The sequence below is a fragment of the Loxodonta africana genome, chromosome 1 (assembly GCF_030014295.1).
Source record: "Loxodonta africana isolate mLoxAfr1 chromosome 1, mLoxAfr1.hap2, whole genome shotgun sequence".
NCBI classification, from domain to species: Eukaryota; Metazoa; Chordata; class Mammalia; order Proboscidea; family Elephantidae; genus Loxodonta; species Loxodonta africana.
The window spans coordinates 76,479,270-76,500,701 of record NC_087342.1 but is presented as its reverse complement, the minus strand read 5'-3'; the positions used below and the strand labels follow the sequence as shown (position 1 = coordinate 76,500,701).

At 42.8% G+C, this 21,432-nt stretch overlaps 4 non-coding genes across 4 annotated transcripts; 2 read left to right on the top strand and 2 right to left on the bottom strand.

The window, feature by feature from the left end:
• The first annotated feature begins 2,007 nt into the window (after nt 1-2,007).
• TRNAT-CGU (transfer RNA threonine (anticodon CGU)) lies at nt 2,008-2,080 on the top strand. Its single transcript has one exon. It is a non-coding gene; the product is annotated as a tRNA-Thr (tRNA).
• Nucleotides 2,081-4,572: 2,492 nt separating this feature from the next.
• Nucleotides 4,573-4,645, bottom strand: TRNAR-ACG (transfer RNA arginine (anticodon ACG)). The gene has a single exon. It is a non-coding gene; the product is annotated as a tRNA-Arg (tRNA).
• Nucleotides 4,646-9,941: 5,296 nt separating this feature from the next.
• Nucleotides 9,942-10,014, bottom strand: TRNAR-UCG (transfer RNA arginine (anticodon UCG)). The gene has a single exon. It is a non-coding gene; the product is annotated as a tRNA-Arg (tRNA).
• A 1,615-nt stretch (nt 10,015-11,629) lies between these two features.
• TRNAW-CCA (transfer RNA tryptophan (anticodon CCA)) lies at nt 11,630-11,701 on the top strand. The gene has a single exon. It is a non-coding gene; the product is annotated as a tRNA-Trp (tRNA).
• The last annotated feature ends 9,731 nt before the right edge of the window (nt 11,702-21,432 follow it).

Here is a 21,432-nt window from a genome sequence, read left to right as displayed (position 1 = left end):
ATCCATATTTCATGCCTGCATCCTCACTTCATGAAAGTTTATGGCAAACATATTTGTGTTCCTTCTTGCCGTTGTTATGTCCCTAATTAAAAATGTCTAGAGGTAAGTATTTCTTATCAGCTGCTAAAGCTCCAATCTTATTTTCCAAAGATTATATAGGATAGAAATTCATGCCCCAAGCAAATGTAGGAAGGGACCACACAAATTACAACACCAGTGCTCTGGTGTGTTCTCCATTTGCCCTTCCAGGACCATTTCCTACTCTGCTCTGCACCTTTGAAGACTGCTTCGCTAGGTCTTTCTTGCTGGATTCAGAATTCCAATTGGAAGCACTAGCAAGAGATCAGGTGGTAGGAAGAGAGAGAGGTGATGCAAATGTTCCTCCCATTCCTTCCCTGCTAGGCTGCGTTTCTCCCAAGGGCACAGCCCTTGGTAGGTGGCTCCTCTCTCACGGGAGAGCTCTTGCCAGATTCTGGCAACTCCACTCCTTCCCTCTGCCCTTAAACCATACATTTTGCAGTCTCTTTTCTGGAAGTTGAGAGAGCTGTATCTCCGAGATGGAACAAACATACAGAGCTGGGATTCCTCACCTCCTAACTAGCGACTCCTATTTTTCTGGGTTGTTTTAATAAGTTACTTGTACTCATCAGTAGTAGAGGATTTTGTTTTATTATTATTACGGGCTACTGTTTATGGTGAGCTAAAGTATAAAAGTAGAGAGGATAACAATTCCTGCTTCTTTTCGGATGCCCTGTAGAGCGGACGTGCAGGACCCCTGGCTTGGAACAGGAGACCTAGGACCCGCGGTTGAGTTACCTTTTTGCCCCTCTCTGCTTACATTACATTACATTTTGGGCACTGGGGCTTACATTATGGTTGTTGGTTTTCTCCGCCGAGTCCCAAAATAGCTTTTCTGATGCCCCCCTCAAAGCTCCAGTAACAGTGGAATCTATCTTGTAACAATTTTCTAGTTTCTTTGCCACAACGCGCTTGGACAGGACTCTTCTACTTGAATTTCAGCGCTGCTGGATGGAGAATAAGAAACACGGCCACGGGATTTGAGACCTGAATCGACTCTCGGAAACAATTTTTTCAGCTTCAAAGACCAAAGTACAGCAGGAGGACTCTCTCGATTAGGTCGCTATTCCCAGGAGCTAGTCTCATCTCCCCCCTTTTAGGCTGCGTAACAGATTTTTTTTTTTTTTTTGACAAAAAAAAAAAAAAATACGCTCCCCTTCAGACTATCTCTTTTTATTTCTGGTATCGGAGAAAATGAGACAGAGTTCGTCTGCTTTCCCCCAAGGCTCTAAGAACTGAAGTTCGGAATACCTGGGCGCAAACCCTGAGAAAAGTACTGCAGAGCGGAGGGCCTGGCTGTAAGTAAAATCAAGAGGGCACCGAAGACCTCACCCCAAACTCCCTATCTTGACAACGGACAGGCTGCTATTTCCATCTCTGGTCGACTTGTAGTCCCCAATCTTCGACTATCCTGGATTTGAGTAAAATTTTCAGGAGGCATATTAAAGCCCTATACTTCTTTTGGAAACTTTGGTGGAGTAGTGGTTAACAGCTGTGGCTGCTAACCTAAATGTCGGCAGTTCGAATCCACCAGGCGCTCCTTGGAAACTCTATGGGGCAGTTTTACTCTGTCCTATAGGGTTTTATATTTTTTTTTTTTATAGGGTTTTATAGGGTCGCTAGAAAAAAAAATTTTTTTTTTTTTTTTTTTTTAGCGACAGCACTGGGGTGCTGGTATAGGGTCGCTATAAGTCGGAATTGACTCTGTGGCAATTGGCTTGGTTTTGTTGGGGGGGGCACTTCTTTTGACAAAAGTCAATGGATGGGAAGTTAAAACTAGCAGAGTGTGGGACTTGTTCGAAAACAACCCAGAAAATCAGAGAGGAAATGAGGGTGGAATGTCAGATTTTCTAGAAACCAAATAAAACTAAAAATTAGACTGTGTTAATCACCAGTTTAAGGAAAAGGGAATAATTCCTTCCTCGCGAAGGCTCCGTAGTTCAGGGGTTAGAGCACTGGTCTCGTAAACCAGGGGTCGTGAGTTCGAATCTCACCGGAGCCTCAGGTCATTACTTTTCTCCTTGGATGGATGATTTGAAGGTTGTGATCCAAAACCCTGGTGGCGTTGGGGTTAAGTGCTATAGCTGCTAACTAGAAGATTGGCACATCGAATCCACCGGGCGCTCTTTGGAAACTGTACGGGGCAGTACTTTATTTATTTATTGGCTTCCTGGCAAAGTGGTAAAGCATCGGAACGTAGCCGTTCGAACCGTCCAGGCACTCCCCTGCAGGAGAAAGATGTAGAAATTACAGCCTCAGGAACCCTACAGGGTAGTTCTATCCTGTCCTATGAGTCTCTATAAGTTGGACTGGAGGTCAACGGGTTATTTGGGTTTCCTTGAAGCCAAATCTCTAGGAATCTGAGCCCGTTATTATGCTTACCTTCTCAGGATACAGGAACTCTCTACTAACAAATATAGAAAATTCTAATATGAAAATTCCTCAGAAAAAATGGAAACAAAGCAGCTCAGTTGTTGAAAATACAGGAAATCCGGCTGTAAGAAACCTGCTAAAAACTACCAATGCACGATTAGTGTCTATCTAAGCGAGTTAACAAGTGGAACTTTCTGATAAAACCCTTTAACCCGTTGCTTTCGAGTCGATTCCGCCTCATAGCGACCGTGAAAGGTAGGGGACCCACAGGATTTGCAAGGAGCGACTGGTGGATTTGAAGTGATCCATAGGGTTTAGTGGATTCAAACTGCAGACCTTTTGGTTAGTAGCCATAGCTCCTAACCACTACACTACAACCAGGGTTTCCCCGTTCTGAGAACTGGTAATTAGTTTCAATCACTTGCAGCTTTAAGAGTGCTGACTAACTTAGTCAGCTGTAGACCTAAAGAAACTAAATTATAATTGTTGTTTGTATCATCATTTTTTTTTTTAATCTGATGCACTCTGAGCTTCCTTGAAGAAAGGAGTCTTGTTCCACCCGTAGCTCTGAAGGAGAAAAGACCTGGAGATTTGCTCCAGTAAAGATTACAGGTTAGGGAAACCTGTGGGGCAGTTCTACTCTGTCCTATAGGGTTGCTATAAATCGGAATCCACTAAATGGCACACAACAACAATGACAACAATGTATTCTTAAAGATTTGTGAGGAGAAAGCACACGAAAAGGTAAACGGCATTTTTCTCAGGTTATAAAAAAGCTAATTATTTTCCTCAAATGTCAAAAAGAGGCACAACCATATCTAATTCTTCTGGAACAGAATGAATAGAGTCATGAGACTTGGGTCCTTCAGAATCATCTTTTTTGAGAGAGAATTTGAGTATCACATACCATTACTGCTTGCTACTAGGTCTTCATCTCCTTCTTAAAAAGCATGCTAAAAGTCAGTGAGCTTTCTGTATTTTTATAACTATTACAAGACTAGTATATGTTTATTTCCATGTTTTTGCCCCATGTTCAAAACATTTATGTTGTCTATTAGCCACCACTCCCCCCCAAACTGTTACCATCCACTCCTAATGACCTCATCATCTGTATCACGGTTTCTATCAGTCAGGGTCTCAATAGGAGACAAATGGCATGTTCAAATTGGGATGACTCAAAGAGAGTTTTAAAAGGGACTATTTAATTAGGGGGCCCTGATAGAGCAGTAGAAACCCTAGAGCTGTGGCTGCTAGCCAAAACGTAGGCAGTTGCAATCTGCAAGGCACTCTTTGGAGACTCTATGGGTCAGTTCTACTCTGTCCTATGGGTCAGTTCTGCTCTCTCCTATAGGGTTGCTATAAGTCGGAATCAACTCGACTGCAGTAGGTTTGGTTTGGTTTTTGATGGTGCAATAGGAAACCCTGATGGGGTGGTGGTTATGAGTTAGGGCTGCTAAGCAAAAGGTTGGTACATGGAATCCAACAGACACGCCTTGGAAGCACTGTGGGGCAGTTCTACTCTGTCCTGTAAGGTCGCTATGAGTCAGATTTGACTCGACGGCACTGGGTTTGTTTTTTTGGTGGTGCAATGGTTAAGCGTTTGGCTGCTAACCAAAGGCAGTTAGAATCCACCAGTCACTTCTGGAAACCCTATGGGCCGGTTCTGCTCTGTCCTATGAGTCAGAATCGACTCCACAGCAACTGGATATATGTGTATGTATGTGTGTACACACATACATACACACACACACCCTTCACTGATTTTGCTCCTCTAGAGAACCCAACCTAAGACAGTGTTATTTCTTCAAAATTAAATCGATCAACCAAACAAATGAAATAAAAACACCTACAGAACAGTTGCAGAGGCAGCAAGAGCTCTTTTGCATTTGGTTGGAGTGAGAGAGAAATGAGAACAGAAAGCAGCACTCATGAGATCATTACAGGAAGTCAGACACGAGTCTCTCCAACGTCTTTCATTCCTCACTGTACTTTGTATTAAGTAGATGCATAACAAATACTCCTTGGTGTGAGAACAAAATCTCTGCAAAGGGCATTTCTCAGAACCTAATATTTCTACACTAATCTTTTAAATTTGTGGAACCCAAAAGATGTAGGCAATAACGAGCCAGCCAGGAGTCGAACCTGGAGTCTTCTGATCCGTAGTCAGACGCGTTATCCATTGCGCCACTGGCCCATCCCTGCAAAGGTTATTGTAGTTTTTATTGTTGTTAAGTGTCATCAAGTCAATTTCGATTCACAGCAACCCTATGTACAAGAGAAGGAAACACTGCTGGGCCTGAGCCATCCTCACAGTCACTCTTATGCTTGAGCCGATTATTACAGTCACTGTGTCAATCCATCTCATTTAACGCCTTCCTTTTTTTCTCTGAGCCTCTACTGTACCAAGCATGAGGTCCTTCTCCAGGGATTTGTCCCTCCTGATAGCATGTCCAAAGTATGTAAGACAAGTCTTGCTACCCTCACTTTCAAGGAGCAGTGTGGCTGTGTCCAAGACAAATTTGTTTGTTCTTCTGGCAGTTCATGGTTCATTCAATATTCTTCAACAACACTGTAATGCAAAGGTATCATTTCTTCTTTGGCCTTTCTTATTCACTGTCTAGTTTTCACATGCATGTGAGGTAATTGAAAACACCATTTGGTCAGGAGCACCTTAGTCCTTAAAGTGACATCTTTGCTTTTTAACACTTTAAGCAGTCTTTTGCAGCAGAATTGCCCAGTGCAATGAGTCCTTTGATTTCTTGACTGCTACTTATAATATTTATACTTCCATGGGTGTTGATCGTGGATCCAAGTAAAATGAAATCCTTGACAACTTCAAGCTTTTCTCCATTCATCATGATGTTCCTTATACGTCCAGATGTAAGGATTTTTGTTTTCTTTATATTGAGGTGTAATCTACTGAAGGATGCACTCTTTGACCTGCATCTGTAAGTGCTTCAAGTCCTCTTCACTTTCAGCAGGCAAGGTTGTGTTATCTTTATAATGCAGGTTTTTGTGAGTCTTCCTGCAATCTTGATGCTGCATTCTTCTTCACATGGTCCACCTGGATTATTTGCTCAGCATATGGATTGAATAAACATGGAGAAAAGATACAGCCCTGAAACACTCCTTTCCTGACTTTAAAACTCACAGTACCCCCTTGTTCTGCTCCAATGACTGTCCCTTGGTCTAAGTACAGGTTCCTCATGAGCACAATGGAGTGTTTTGGAATTCCCATTCACGATGTTATTCATAATTTGTTATGATTGACAAAGTCAAATACCTTTGCATAGTCAAAAAAACAGGGTAACCTTGGGGATACCAAAAACACACACACTGATAATACCCTGACCCAATCCTTCCTCAAATGGTGGATTGTTTATTGAAAAGAAAACATGCCCAACTGAATAACATTTACATCAGTCTCAGGCTTTGATTGGGAAAGAGTATTTGCTGGTTTCTCAGGCTGAGGACTGAGCTTGACCATCCAGCGCAAGTGTGCTGATCACCTCTGTCATTTCCCATTCATCCTGAAGTCTGGGGAGCTCCGCTACAGAATGATAATTAATGTCAGTCACACCCACAAGGTCTAGTTAATGTTACCCACTGCAAAAATAGTTTAGACAAATTCCATCCTTCACTTTAATAGGATGACTCTTGCACTTACCTCAGATTTAACTTAGGAAAAGCACTGTTGGTGCCCTTAAAAAGTTTAGACTAATCTGGCATATCCTTTGTAATACTTATACCACATGGCTTCATTTACCCTCAAGCTCCCTAGAATTTTTTCATCCTCTCTCATTGATGTGGCCTGGGAACATTGCCTTAATCTGCACCGCCTCTTTATGTTTTTTTTTCTTTATGTGAGGTGGCACTAGGACCTCGGAACTTCTTTTGATTTATGTGTTGACTTCTTGAAATTAGCAAGAACCTTTAGTGCTCTTCTCTCCACCATCTGAGTTACTGCTCAGTAGTTATCTATTTACGCCAGATGCAGGAATTTTGGTTTCTAGAGACAGACCAGAAAATATTAACATCAGCAAGGATTTGGGTGGAAGCTAAGAATGTGAGGTGAATATATGTTTTAGAAGGCACCATCAAATCTGTTTCTTCTAACATAGCATTATGATTCATCAGGCTAATCCTTTAAATATTATCCCAAGTGCTTGATCAAAATTAAATAAAGATAAAAATCCATTTGCAAAAAGTAAATAAATAAATAAAAATAAAACACATGCAAACAGCTTTCTGATATTCTCTGCTTTCAGCGATGACCCATCTGATATCAGCTATGATATCCCTTGGTCCACACCTCTTCTGAATCTGGCTTGAATTTCTGGCAGTTTCCTGTTGATGTACTGCTGCAAACACTTTTGAATGATTTTTAGCAAAATTTTACTTTTGTGTGATATTGATGATATTGTTTGATAATTTCTGCAATCTTTTGGATCACCTCTCTTTGGAATGGATACAAATATGGAGCTCTTCCAGTCAGTTGAATAGGTAGCTGTCTTTCAAGCATCTTCATTTAGGTGACGTTACATCCTAAATCAAGTGCTGCATCCGTTATGGCTGCAGAAAAGGAAGTAGTGGGATTACTGTGTCGTTCTAAATGTGACTATGTGAAGCCCTTTTAGCTTGGTTTTCTTCAGTCAATGGGAATTTGAATCCAAGAAACCTCAGAACTGAAACAAAACAAGGTTCTATTGATTCCTTTGACTTAGTTTAGTCATCCAAAATAATTCCTTCCAGAGCAATGAGAAATCCATTGTTACGTAACTTGTAAAAGATCCAAGAGAAAGTTGAATACCTTTAAAAGTAGCTTGCAATACAATATGGTAATTAGCAGGTAGAGATGGAGATGAAGGCATAAAAGTCAATGTTTCTAGTTCCAACAGGTGACCTCATGGACTTCTAGTCCATCACCTTAACCACTCAACCACAACTACAGATGCCCATAAGTTCTTTACAATGTACTCTGTGTTACCATAGATCATCTATTCCATGCTATTTTTTATTTTAATAAGGATTTAATGATAATGGACAGTAACTAATAACAACAACAATACATGTTTCAGAACTGTTTTTACTGAACAGGATGCAATCAAAGGTCATTCATTTATTTGGTTGTTTCCTCAATCTCTTTTAGTCTAGACCAGCATTGTATCATTTTTTGTCGTTTTTTAATTGACTTTTTAAAAAAAGTCCTAGCCAATTTTTTTGTGGATTTGTCTCATTGTTTCCTCACACAATCTTTTAATTTATTCCTCTATTTCCTGTACATAAACATAAAGAAAACCATAAACATAAAGAAACATAAACATCCTGAAACCAGAAGAACTAGATGGTGCCCGGCTACAACCGATGACTGCCCTGACAGGGAACACAATGGAGAACCCCTGAGGGAGCAGGAGAGCAGTGGGATGCAGACCCCAAATTCTCATAAGACCAGACTTAATGGTCTGACTGAGACTAGAAGGACCCTGGTGGTCATGGCCCCCAGACCTTCTGTTGGCCCAGGAGAGGAACCATTCCCGAAGCCAACTCTTCAGACATGGATTGGACTGGAAAATGGGTTGGAGAGGCATGCTGGTGAGGAGTGAGCTTCCTGGATCAGGTGAACACTTGAGACTATGTTGGCATCTCCTGCCTGGAGTGGAGATGAGAGGGTGGAGGGGGTTAGGAGCTGGGGAAATGGACACAAAAAGAGAGTGGAGGAAGAAAGCAGGCTGACTTATTAGGGGGAGAGTAATTGGGGGTGTATATGGGTTTTTGTGTGAGAGACTGACTTGATGTGTAAACTTTCACTGAAAACACAATAAAAATTATAAAATAAATAAATCTCATACAAGAAAAAAAAACATAAACATAAAGAAAACAAAAATCCTCACAACTGGACCAATGAGCAACAAACATCATGATAAACGGAGAAAAGATTGAAGTTGTGGAGGATTTCATTTTACTTGGATCCACAATCAACACCCATGCAAGTAGCAGTCAAGAAATCAAAAGACACATTGCATTCGGCAAATCTGCTGCAAAGGACCTCTTTAAAGTGTTGAAGAACAAGATGTCACCTTGAAGACTAAGGTGCGCCCGACCCAAGCCATGGTATTTTCAATTGCATCATATGCATGTGAAAGCTGGATAATGAATAAGGAAGACCAGAGAAGAATTGACGCCTTTGAATTGTGGTGTTGACGAAGAATATTGAATATACCATGGACTGCTAAAAGAAAGAACAAATATGTCTTAGAAGAAATACAAACAGAACACCTCTTAGAAGCAAGGATGGGGAGACTGTGTCTTACATACTTTGGACATGTTGTCTGGAGGGTTCAGTCTCTGGAGATGGAGATCATGCTTGGCAAAGTACACCGTCAGCGGAAAAGAGGAAGACCTTCAACGAGGTGGATTGACACAGTGGCTGCAACAATGAGCTCAAGCACAGCAAGGATTGTAAGGATGGTGCAGGACTGGGCAGTGTTTCCTTCTGTTGTGCATAGGGTCGCTGTGAGTGGAAACCGACTCCACTGCACCTAACAACAACATTTTCTGTACAGTGGAAGTCTAAAGGATCGATTCTATCCTTTTGTTTAACTGACTAGATTCATGTTAAACAATTTTGGCCTGATACTGTGTACTTTATACAGTACTTACTTCACGTCAAGAGGCACTTGTCAGGATATCACAATGATAATGAAAATAATGTTCTTAGGGTTCTCTAAGTTTTCCCTTTCCAATTGGCAAGTAACTGGTGAGGTGGTAAGTTTAGCCTTTGCCTAATGGTTTAAGATGGCTAATGCGGTTTGCCTAGGTCTACTATTTCTCTGGGAGTTAGAGATAGTGATTGTTTTAATTCAACCATTCTTTCTACATCTGTGAGAGTCATTCTTGTTAAGGTTGTTGCCCTTTTTCTTGCCTCGCTCTCCCTCCCCCCGCGCCTCCCAACTCAGGTTGATTGGCGCTAAAAGGCTCAGAAGGTTTGCACTTTCTGGTCAAGCGGACGGGAAAGACGCGACATTATGCAGATTGTAAAGTCTCCAGTGGTTCCCAAGCTTGAGTGCCTACAGGAATCACTTGGATAACTTGTTAAAACCCGGATTCCTGGGCCCCACCTCCAGAAATGCTAATGCAGTAAATCAAGGGTGGCGCGGAGCTGCGGATTGTACAACTAAAATTTGCATTTTTAAGCAGCTCCCAGGGGCTGCTGAGGGTTCAAAGAGGAAATTTTGAGTAGCTCCGACTGAGAGAATGGACAGGCTGTATAGTGGTAATGAGATATAAACAAAAGACACATGGAGGGAGAAAAAGAAACAAAAAGAAAGGCAAAGGATGTGGAGGGGAAATACATGGAGAATTAACTGTTACGGTGAAAAAATGAGTACATTTTTTATTTCTGGCTTTAAGCAAGAAAAGAAAAGTATTAAAAGTGAGCAGAAATGCCACTACGAACAAAACGTTTTGGGATTAATACAAAAGCTACGGAACAACCACGAAGGGATTCGAACCCTCAATCTTCTGATCCGAAGTCAGACGCCTTATCCATTAGGCCACGTGGTCCCCTGATAAACAATGCTGACACATGTTTTAAAAGAAAAATAATCTCCTCTTCATCTGTGCGATAAATGTAATGTATGTATTAGGGAAAAAATTTAACCTAATGATCAAAAATATTGTAAAGTCCCAACTGGATAACCGCGAAGGAAAGAAATATAAAATGCTAAAATAATCGAAATATGGTGCTATTAAGAGATTTAAAAAATGCTTTAATTGATAGTGTGCTTTATCTTTGTATGGGAATTAGGGAGAAAGGCCGCGCCAGGAAGGAAATTCTTGAGCTGAGAGCTGAAGGAATAGAGGGTTAAACTAAGCCAAGACAGAACCGAGTTGCTCTACAGATCCCGGGAACCTCCACTCCCTTGCCTTCCAGGTAAACATTGTGGGTTAAACACAAAAATTTACTTTTTCCTACCCAGAAATCACACTCAAATAATTCTAAAATACACATTCACATAGGACAAAAATCTCCAGAGAGGAGATAACAGCAACAAAGTTTTGTAATCTGGAAAGGCTATTGAGAAGTGATAGCTGAATTGTCAGACCTTTGAAAGCTGAATCCTAAGCAAATAGTGGGAAAAGCAAAGAGGCAACCAGATTTTCACCACAGAACCCCCATTTCCGGCCCCCATGAAATAACCTCATTGTCTCAGGAATTTCCTCAGTTCTGGAAGCTTCCTCAGTTCTGGAAGAAGACTGGAAGTTTACTTTCTCGAGAGCATAAAGTATAGGGTCTCTAGGTTGGGTCAGAGATTCTCAAACTTATCCGTGCAGCAAGATCACCTGGAAAGTTTGTGAAAACACAGATTTCTGGGCCTCAAGCCCAGAGTGTCAAATTCAGTATGTCTGGGGTGTGGCCGAGAATGTGTATATCTAACAAGTTACTATTGTCAAAGGCCTGGCTTTCATATCGTCACCATCCAGGCAGAAAATGGAATCGTTTTCTACCACATACGTAAGATAATACGAATTAAAAAGCTTGTTAACACAGGAATAGTATTCGGTGCAAGCGCTCAGCGGTTTGTCTGGGGTTCACTCTGAAAAGTGAATGTCAAGTGCATACAATAGAGACCTCATAGCCCACGGATTCTTACTGAGGAAATGAGAATTTTGGGAACAGATACCACAGGAGCTATGCCTTGAGGAGAAGCAGCTTTTCTCCAGGTGGAAGATGGGGCTGGTGCGCGGATAGGGAGGAGCAAGGTAGAAGATGCGAAGCCGGGCCTCCGCAAGGCTGGAAGTTTGTAACGGAAGAGGGCGGTGTCTAGGGAATTTATAGGGAAAGCAATAACGGAAACTTGGTAGCCGTTTTTATTCCTGTTTCACTGAGGGTCTAAATCGAACACGTGCACGATTATTCTCAAAATAGAGAAATTTCGACCAGTGGAAAGTTTGAAAGTTTTTTCCTGTTCCTCCCCCCCCCCCCCCACCGCCATGGAGCATTTGGGATTAATGCTTAATATGGTCAATCCCTTATTTTTTGTCGAGGAACCATTAGCAAAACTATGAAAGGTGGAGAGAAAAATAATCAAAATTAACGATAATATTTTGGATCTGGAGGTAGGGGACGGGAATGATTCAGTATTCTGTGGAAGGAAGGCGGAGAGACCTTGCCCGTGACCTCGTGGCGCAATGGTAGCGCGTCTAACTCCAGATCAGAAGGTTGCGTGTTCAAATCACGCCGGGGTCCCTGTGACTACGTTTTGGAGAAAAAAAAAAAGAGAACAAAAATCCATTTGACAGTCTACTTTCCTTCGAGGCATAGTTGCCTGAAGTTGATCCCCGGTGTGACACCTGTTAGGGCTGCCTGAGACTGAATCCACACAAAGAGAACAGATGATCTCCCTTTTTAGAGCTTCAGTGAGATGCGACTGTATCTCCTCTTCTGCCTTTGGCTTGCTTTTGGGATTCTAAGATGGGAGACAGAATCCCCACATAGGTCGTCCATCTTTTGACGCCTTACTTTAAAAGGATATTGAAGTTTCCTCTTTGACACGAGGGACTACATAGTCTCCTAGTTCCCTCCTTTCTTATCACTTCTCGCGTTCCTTAGCTACTCAGGACCCTCCCATCCACCTAAGTACTGGCCGATCCTCAGGCTCTTCCTTGGCTCTCTTTGCTTCCGGACTCTTTCTTTTCTGACAGGCCTCCAGCATTTCCTGCGTTCTTCTCATCCGGCCCACAGTTTCATCCCCAGACCCCATGAGCCAAGACCCTGGAGCTGTCCTGGGCTACACTTTCTCTTCTTTACTTCCCAATCTGAGCAGCCAGTTATGTGAAGTTTTACCTCCTAATATGTTATATGTCATCTGTCCACTTCTTTTCATTAACACAATGACCTCTTTCTTCCACCAATTATTCCTTGCCAGGGATTTTGACAGAACCTCCTAACTCCTCTCTCCAAATCTCCTCTTGCTCTGTTAAAGCAGTTTCCTGATTATGCTGGTTTGTAAGTGCACATCTTATCTTGAACTTCTCTTGCTTAACACAAAAGAGGACAATTAACTGTGATTACTAACTCCATATCACAGGGGCCTTCTTTCAGTTCCTCAATGCATTATGCTCCTTCTCACCACAGGGCCTTTGCCCATGCCATTTCTTCTGTAAGGGAAGTTCTATGTCCTTTGCTGCATGATTCAGACACACGTCTTTTAATGGCCAACCAAAACAAAACACTAAGAGGGGAGTACAGGTTAAAGAAATGTATCATTTATCACAGAGTAAAGTTATAGCAGCCATTGAAATCATATCCAAGAAAAATAACTCATGATACAGAAAGATGTTTAAGACATTGGAAGTGGACAAAAGATGCATTCGGCAACTATTTACTGGTAGTATATCACCAGTTAGATTTACAGCCATATGATTCATAAGTCTAACTAGCTAATGCCAACACTACAATACTAACAGTGATTATCTCTGGGCATGGGATTAGACACTAATTTAATTTGTTTCTTTTTTGCTGACTTGTATTTTTCAAATGTTTCATAATGACATGGTTTTATTTAAAAAGAGGAAAATATAGAAACTATTTTTAAAAATTACTGAGCATATGTTCTGCCAGCTCTATAGAAAGAGCAAACATACATAGGAGCTTCTGCCCTGGAAGAAATAGGAGTCCAGTGGAAGGAGCAGCAGTACCAACTCATAATTAAGGTAAACTATGAAATATAAAAGGACAAGCACATATTTGACCCAGATTTAGAAGAGATTTAAAAGTGATTGCCTCTGATGGACAGTGTTAGTGTCAGGTGTACAGAGTGTGGGACTTAGGGAGTGTGATGGTTAAGATTGTGTGTCAACTTGGCTGGGCCATGATTCTCAGGGTATTGGCAGTCATATAATGTTTTGATCACTTCACCGTTGAGATTTGGTAAGTGATCACCCCCATGATGGCATCTGCTATGAGTAGCCAATCAGTTGAAGGGGAGTTCCCTTGGGCAAATCACCTGCATCAAGTGTGGGCAAATATTCTGGCAATGATGGGGCTTTTGCTCATTCTAAATCCATCAGCTGGCTCTTGTTTTTCTGACCTCTGGTTCTTGGGACTTGAGTTAGCAGCTTAACTGTGATCTTGCTTGTCAATCTTGGGATTTGTCTTCACAACACTTGAGCAGCAGCCCTGGTCTCTGGCCTGCAGATCTTGGGTTCACCAGCCCCTGTGGCTACGTGAATCAGGAGAAGCCTTTTTTCTGACCCACAGACTAGGGAAGTTACAGTCTCTACAACCGTGTGAGCCCTTTCCTTGATATAAATTTCTCTCTTTATATGTATATTTATATGCTTTGCTGGCTTTGCTTCTCTAGAGAACCTAGCCTAAGGCATTTGATACTGAGTGGTTCTAGACAAACAGAATTGCAAGGATGAATTTTCTAAATTGGTTCTCAAGTCTGATTAGTCTCAAAGATGTTGATGACTCTGCTTCAAGTAGTAAACAGGCCACTGTTAATTCATGGCGTGAGGTGCCAATACAAAGACAAAAAATATCACCACCAATAGATCAGGTACTAGTGAAAGATGAGGTTCTGGGTGATTTCGTGTATACCTTTCAACAATTTTTTATAATGAGAAGTATAAGGAAACTGGATGGTCCTTTCTCTAGACAAGGTAGAGAAAGAAAGAGATGCACTCAGGGCTTCAGAGTCAAAGCTTGAGCACTGCATAAATGACCTCAAATTTTCCATTTGTGCCTTGAAAGAAAGACATTTCTTTTTTATATATAATTTTTATTGTGCTCCAAGTGAACGTTCACAAGTCAAGTCAGTCTCTCACACAAAAACCCACACACACCTTGCTACTCCCAATTACTCTCCCCCCAATGAGACAGCCCACTCTCTCCCTCCACTCTCTCTTTTCCTTTCCATTTCACCAGCCTCTAACACCCTCCACCCTCCCATCTCCCCTCCAGGCAGGAGATGCCAACGTAGTCTCAAGCGTCCACCTGATCCAAGAGGCTCACTCCTCACCAGCATCCCTCTCCAACCCATTGTCCAGTACAATCCATGTCCGAAGAGTTGGCTTCGGGAATGGCTCCTGTCCTGGGGCAACAGAAAGCCCGGGGGCCTTGACCACCAGGATCCCTCCAGTCTCGGTCAGGCCACCACGTCTGGTCTTATGAGAATTTGGGATCTGCATCCCACTGCCCTCCCACTCCCTCAGGGGTTCCCTGCTGGGTTCCCTGTCAGGGCAGCCATCAGCTGCTGCCAGGCACCGTCCAGTTCCACCAGTCCCAGGATGATGTAGTCCCTGGTTCAAGCCGCCCCCTCTGTCTCCCAGGCCCATAATCGCCCAGTGTCCTCGGTGCTCTGCACCCCCCCATTCAGGTGGGCTGAGACCAACGGATGCATTCCAGATGGCTGCCCGTCAGCGTCTAAGACCCCAGACGCCACTCTTCAAAGTGGGACGCAGAATGTTTTCCTAATAGATTTTATTATGCCAATTGACTTAAATGTCCCCTGAAACCATGGTCCCCAGACCCCTGCCCCTGCTATGCTGGCCTTCGAAGCATTCAGTTTATTCAGGAAACTTCTTTGCTTTTGGTTTAGTCCAATAGTGCTGACCTCCCCTGTATTGTGTGCTGTCTTGTCCTTCACCTAAAGTAGTTCTTATTTACTATCTAATTAGTGAATGTCCCTCTCCCACCACCCCTCCCTCCCCCCCTCGTAACCACAAAAGAATGTTTTCTCCTCAGTTTAAACTATTTCTCAAGTTCTTATAATAGTGGTCTTATGCAACATTTGTCTTTTTGCAACTGACTAATTTCACTCATCGTAATGCCTTCCAGGTTCCTCCATGTTAGGAAAAGTTTCACAGATTCCTCACTGTTCTTTGTCGATGTGTAGTATTCCATTGTGTGCATATACCATAATTTATTTATCCATTCATCCGTTGATGGGCACCTTGGTTGCTTCCATCTTTTTGCTATTGTAAACAGTGCTGCAATAAACGTAGGTGTGAGAAAGCCTTATTTCTGGTAGTAACAGAGCTAATATTGCCAAAATCCCAGCCTAGACTCTTATTATAAGAGCACTGAATTAATAACTCCAACTCAACTGCCAACCTCAAGAGGTATCTGAAGTTAAAGTGAGGGCATTTATTAAGAAGAATTGGGATCCTGAATCCTGAGATGGGAACATGTGGGTAGACAATCAGGAAGCTGGAGACACTGAGCCCCTAAATCCCATTGAATCACTGCTACCAGTAGAACTATTAGCCTCTCCACTTCCATCTAATGAGGTTAACCTAACTGCATCTTAAGTGCCTTTGTCTGAGTCTTTGCCTGCGACATTGCCTGAGGCAGATGCTTTACAAGACAATGCTGAATGTACTCAAAAAATCTCCGTGTAGATTTTGGCTTCTAGACCTATAAGTAGACTTCAGTCTCAGCGAGCCCCAAAAGATGAAATAGAAAATGTAACCCAGGAGGATGTATGCTACACTCTGAAAGAATTGCTTGACTTTTCTAATATGCACAAGTAGAAACCTGGGGAATATGTGTGGGAATGGCTATTAAGAGTGTGAGATAATGGTGCAAGGAATGTAAGAATGGATCTGCCTGAGTTTATTGACATGGGCTTACTAAGCACAGGTTCTTCATTCAATGTTTCAGCTCGAGAAGTTAGGAAAGGATCTAATAGTTTATTTGGTTGGGTTGCTGAAGCATGGATTACACAGTGGCCTACACTAAATGAAGTTGAAGTGCCAGACCTCCCTTGATATACTGTAGAAGAAGGTATCCTAAGGCTTACAGAAGTTGGCATTCTAGAGTACATTTATCAGGTTAGACCCACAGACCCACACATGGAGTGCCCAGAAGATGTTCCTTTTACTACAACTGTGAGGAAGAAATTTGTGAAGGGAGTTCCAGCATCCTTGAATCTGTGATTGTTATTTTGTATGAGTCAGATTTGACAGTGGTATTGCCCTAACTCAGTTAAGACACCTAACTACAATGAAGACACCTGGAGACCATGGTGATGGGGCCAAGTGGCAGCACTCAATCGACAAAGACAAAGTGGGCATGGTTACCGTAATGGACAGCAGAGTCAAAGAAGTAATCAGTATAGTCTGAGTACAATGGATTTATGGCATTGGCTAGCTAGTCATGGTGTCCCTAGAAGTGAAATAGATAGGAAATCTACTAAATATTTACTTGATCTGTACAAGCAGATGAATTCTCAGTCAAATAAACAGCAGTCTAACTCAAATCACAAGAATAGAGAGTCACGGCCCCTAAATCAACACCCAGACTTGAGCTAGCTTACAGATCCACCACTCCTTGAATAAAGGTGGGGAGTCTGTGTCCCCTTGAGGAAGGACTCCAATACACTGCCCAAAACTTATATAGTTAGTCTTTCTACCAGCCTTTCCCCAAGGCATCTATGGCCTTTTAAGAGAGTGACTGTTCATTGGGGAAAAGGAAATAATCAGGCTTTTCTGGGATTACTGAATACTGGCTCTGAACTGACACTAATTCCAAGAGATGCAAAATGTTACTGTGGCCCACCTGTCAGAGTGGGGACATATGGAGATCAGGTTATTAATGGAGTTGTAACTCATGTCAGTCTCACAGTAGGTCCAGTGGGTCCCTGAACCCATCCTGTAGTGATTTCCCCAGTTCCAGAATGCATAATTCAAATAGGTATACTCAGCAACAGGGAGAACATCCACATTGGGTCTCTGACAAATAGAGTAAGATCTATATGGTAAGAAAAGCCAAGTGGAAGCCATTAGAACTGCCCCTACCTAAGAAAATGGTAAACGAAAATCAATACCACAATTCTGGTGGGATTGCAGAGATTGCTGCCATCACCACTGATTTGAAGGATGCAGGGGTGGTGATTCCCACAACCTCCCCATTCAACTCGCCTATTTGGCCTGTAATAAAAACAGATGGACTTGGAGGGTAACAGTGGATTTTCAAAAACTTAACCACGTAATGACTCCAATTGCAACTGCTTTTCCAGATGTAGTCCCACTGCTTGAAGAAATTAATACATCTCCTGGTACCTAGTATGCAACTATTGATCTGGCTAATGACTTTTTCTCCATTCTTGTTTTGAAGGATGGTCAGAAGCAGTTTGCCTTTAGCTGGAAAGGCCAGCAATACACCTTCAGTTTTACAGGGCTACGTCAACTCTCCAGCCCTATGTCATAATTTAGTCCACAGGGACCTTGACCACATTTCCCTTCAACAAGACATCACGCTGGTCTACTACCTTGATGACATTATGCCAGTTGGACCTAGTAAGGAAGAAAAGTCAATGACTCTGGACTTGTTGTTAAATCATTTGTGTGCTGGAGTGTGGGGAAATCAATCCCACAAAAATTCAGGAACCTTCCGCCTCAGTGAAATTTCTAGGGGTCCAGTGGTGTGGTGAATGTGAAGATATTGCCCCTAATGTGAAGGAAAAATTATTGTGCCTGGCTCCTCCCAGAATTAAAAAGAAGGCACAATGCCTAGTTGGCCTCTTTGCATTTTGGCGGCAGCATCTGAGTGTGCTACTGTGGCCTATTTATTAGGTGACTCATAAAGCTGCTAGTTTTGAGTGGAACCCTGTCTTAGTTATCTAGTCCTGGTATTACAGAAATACCGCAAGTGGATGGCTTTAATAAAGAGAAATTTATTTCTTCACGGTAAAGTAGAGTAAAAGTCCAAATTCAGGGTATCAGCTCCAGGGGAAGGCTTTCTCTCTCTGTCAACCTTCTCATCAATCTTCCCCTGGACTAGGAGCTTCTTTGCATAGGAACCCCAGGGGAAGGCTTTCTCTCTCTGTCAACTTTCTCATCAATCTTCCCCTGGACTAGGAGCTTCTTTGCGTAGGAACCCCAGATCCAAAGGACACACTCTGCTCCTGGAACTGCCTTCTTGGTGGTATGAAGTCCCCTCTCTCTCTGCTTGCTTCTACCTTTTATATCAAAAGAGATTACCTCAAGATATAATCCAATCCTGTAGGTTGAGTCCTGCTTCACTAACAAAACAGCTGCTCATCCTCTGTCATTAACATCATAGAGGCAGGATTTACAACATATAGGAAAATCACACAATACTGGGAAGCATGGCCCAGACCAACTATTACACATATTTTTGGGGGGACATAATTCAATCCATGACAGACCCAGAACAAGAGAAGGCTCTGAAACAGGTTCAGCCTGCTGTGCAAGCCACTCTGCCACTTGGGCCATATGATTCAGCTGATCCAATGATGGTTTAGGTGTCCGTGGCAGATAGAGATGCCGTTTGGAGTCTTTGGCAGGCCCCTATTGATGAACCACAGTGCAGACCCCTAGAACTTTGGAGCAAAGTCCTGCCATCCTGTGCAGATAACTACTTTCCTTTTGAGAAACAGCTTTTAGGTTATTACTGTGCCTTAGTAGAGACTGAATACTTAACCATGGGACACCAAATCGCCATGCGGCCTGAGCTGCCCCTCATGAACTGGGTGTTGTCTGACCCACAGAATCATAAATTGGGATGTGCACAGTAGCAGTCCATCATTAAATGGAAGTGGTATATACGAGATTTGGTCTGAGTAGGACCTGAATGGACAAGTAACCTGCATGAGGAAGTGGCCCAAGTGTCCGTGGTCTCCACTTCTATCACCTTATCTTCCATACCCCCATCTGTACCCATGGCCTCATGGGGAGTTCCTTATGATCAGTTGACTCAGGAAGAGAAAACTCCTGCCTGGTTTATAGATGGTTCTGGGTGATATGCATGCACCACTCGGAAGTGGACAGTGGCAGCACTATAGCCCTTTTCTGGGACCTCCCTGAAGGGCAGTAGTGAAGGAAAATCCTCCCAACGGGCAGAACTTGGAACAGTGCACCTGGTTGTTCACTTTGCTTGGAAGGAGAAATGGCCCAATGTGCAATTGTGTACTGATTCATGGGCTGTGGCCAATGTTTTGGCTCGATGGTCAGGAATTTGGAAGGAACATGATTGGAAAATTGGAGACAAGGATTTCTGGGGAAGAAGTATGTTGACAGACCTGTCTGAGTGGGCCAAAGAAGTGAAGATATTTGTGTCTTATGTGAATTCTTACCAAACAGTGGCCTTTGCAGAGAAGGATTTTAACCAAGTGAACAGGATGATGCGTTCTGTGGAAACTACTCATCCTCTTTCCCCAGGGACTTCAATCATTGTTCGTTGGGCTCGTAAACAAAGTGGCCATTGTGGCAGAGATGGAGGGTATACATGGGTCCAGCAATGTGGACTTCCACTCACCAAAGCCGACTTGGCTATAAGCACTGCTGAATGCCTAATCTGCCAGCAGCAGAGACCACATTGAATCCTCGATACGGCAACATCCCTCAAAGTGATTACCTAGCAACCTGGTGGCAAGTTGATTACATTGGACCACTTCCATCATGGAAAGTGCAACATTTTGTTCTTACTCTGGATATTGATTTGCCTTCCCTGTGTGAAATCTTTCTGTCAAAACTACCATATGTGTACCTACAGAATGCGTTATCTACCGTCATGGCATCACACTCAGCATTAGTTCGGATCAAGGGACTCACTTCACAGCAAATGGATTGTATCAACGGGACTATGCTCATGAAATTCACTGGTCTTACCATGTTCCTCATCATCCTGAACAGCTGTCTTGATAGAATGATGTAACGGGCTCCTAAAGACACAATTATGGTGCCAACTAGGTGGCAATACTTTGCAGGGTTGGGGCAATGTTCCCCAGGAGGCTGTGTATGCTCTAAACCAGGGTCCAATATATTGTGGTATATTTCTCATAGCCAGGATTCATGGTTCCAGGAATCCAGGGGTGTAAATGGGAGTGGCACCACTCACTATTACCCCTAGTGAACTACTCACAAGATTTTTGTTTCCTGTGCCCGTGACTTTACGCTCTGTAGGTCTAGAAGTCTTAGTTCCAAAGGGAGAAATACTCCCACCAGGAGACACCTGACTGATTCCACTGAACTGGAAGCTAAGAATGCCACCTGGCCACTTTGGATTCCTTATGCCTCTAGATCAACAGGCATATTGGGTGGTGTGACTGATTCTGATTACCAAGAGGAAGTCGAATTGATATTACATTATGGAGGTAAAGAAGAGTTTGTCTGGAATGCAGGAGGTCCCTTGGGGGCATCTCTTAGTACTACCATGCCTTGTGATTAAAGTCAATGGAAAATTACAGCAACCCAATTCCAACATGACTAATAATGGCCCCGACCCTTCAAGAATGAAGGTTTAGGTCACCCCATCGGACAAAGAACCACAGTCAGCTGAGGTGCTTGCTGAAGGAAAAGGGAATAGGGAATGGATGATGGAAGAATGTAGCTGTAAATACCAGTTACAGCCACATGACCAGGTGCAGACTATAAGATATAAAGAGGGTTATTGCATTTTCAGTTGTATGTATGTTCATTCCATCATTTTAGGCCCAAGTATGAGTTGATAATTGTCTTTATTCAGAAATTATGTATGGTTTAAGAAGATGTGTACAGGTGCCAAGGTGACAAGTGGCAGACTGTGATGGTTAAGATTGTTTGTCAATTTGGCTGGGCCATGAGTCTCATGTTTTTGTAGTCGTATAATGTTGCGATCACTTCCTTGTTGAGATTTAATGGATGATCACCCCCATGATGGGATCTGCTGTGAGTAACCAGTCAGTTTAAGGGGAGCTTCCTTGGGCATGTCAGCTACACTGAGTGCGGGTGGACATTCTGGCAAGGCTGGGGGGCTTTTTCTCCTTGTGGATCATGCAGCTGGCTGCTGTTCATTTGACCTTCAGTTCTTGGGGCTTGAGTTAGCAGCTTACCTGCTGTCTTGCATGCTGATCTTGGGATTCATTGATCTTCACAGTCTGTCAGCAACAAATCTGCTTCTGGCCTGCTGATCTTGGGCTCTCCAGCACCTGAGGCTTCGTGAATCAGGAGAATACTCTTTCCTGACCCACA